Source organism: Arachis ipaensis, chromosome B06 (genome assembly GCF_000816755.2).
Source record: "Arachis ipaensis cultivar K30076 chromosome B06, Araip1.1, whole genome shotgun sequence".
Classification (NCBI taxonomy): domain Eukaryota; kingdom Viridiplantae; phylum Streptophyta; class Magnoliopsida; order Fabales; family Fabaceae; genus Arachis; species Arachis ipaensis.
The window spans coordinates 3,695,292-3,696,029 of record NC_029790.2 but is presented as its reverse complement, the minus strand read 5'-3'; positions in this window follow the sequence as shown (position 1 = coordinate 3,696,029).

Genomic DNA, 738 nt, shown 5'->3' with positions numbered 1-738 from the left:
TTCATAATAAAGATAAGAAAAAAATATAGATTATAGGGGGACATGTCTCAATATTAAGATTTGAGAGATAATCCTGAGTCGGCAGGTCAGCATTCTATTATAAAAAGGGGGAAAAAAAAAGGAAAGAAAGAGAGAAACAATGTAGCCAAAACAGGAAAATAAAGAGTGAATATGCAATAATCTGACCCTAATAATTTTTTTTTAAGGATTGCCAGATTTTTTTTTCAGTTCTTAATATTTAATTTTATGAGATTGAATAATTTTTTTATCAATGATTTTTCTATAAAATATATTTATGTGAAAACAATTTAAAATGTACTAATATTTCTTAGTTTTATGCAATAAATTTATTTAATATATTTAAAAAAAATAATAAAAATAAAAAATTAAATGATGTTGATAATTATCTTTAAAAGACAACAAGACTCTTAATAAATAAAAAAAAATTTATTAATAATCCTAGTTAGTTTTTAATGGATAAATCAACTGTTTAACATGTCATATAAACTTATTCCGTTAATACAAATAAAAAATATTGACAGAAGAACTAATCAGTATCATAAAAATAAATATTAAAAGCAGGAAAAAGTATTTATTTTTGTTGAGGGTATCATTTTTTCTCGAAATAATTGTCAAAAATTATTTATAATTTTTCTCAAAAATTAAATAAAGAAGGAAGCTCCGATATTGCCTAATTTAATTTCAAAAACTATATAAGGTAAACAAAAATTCGATGTT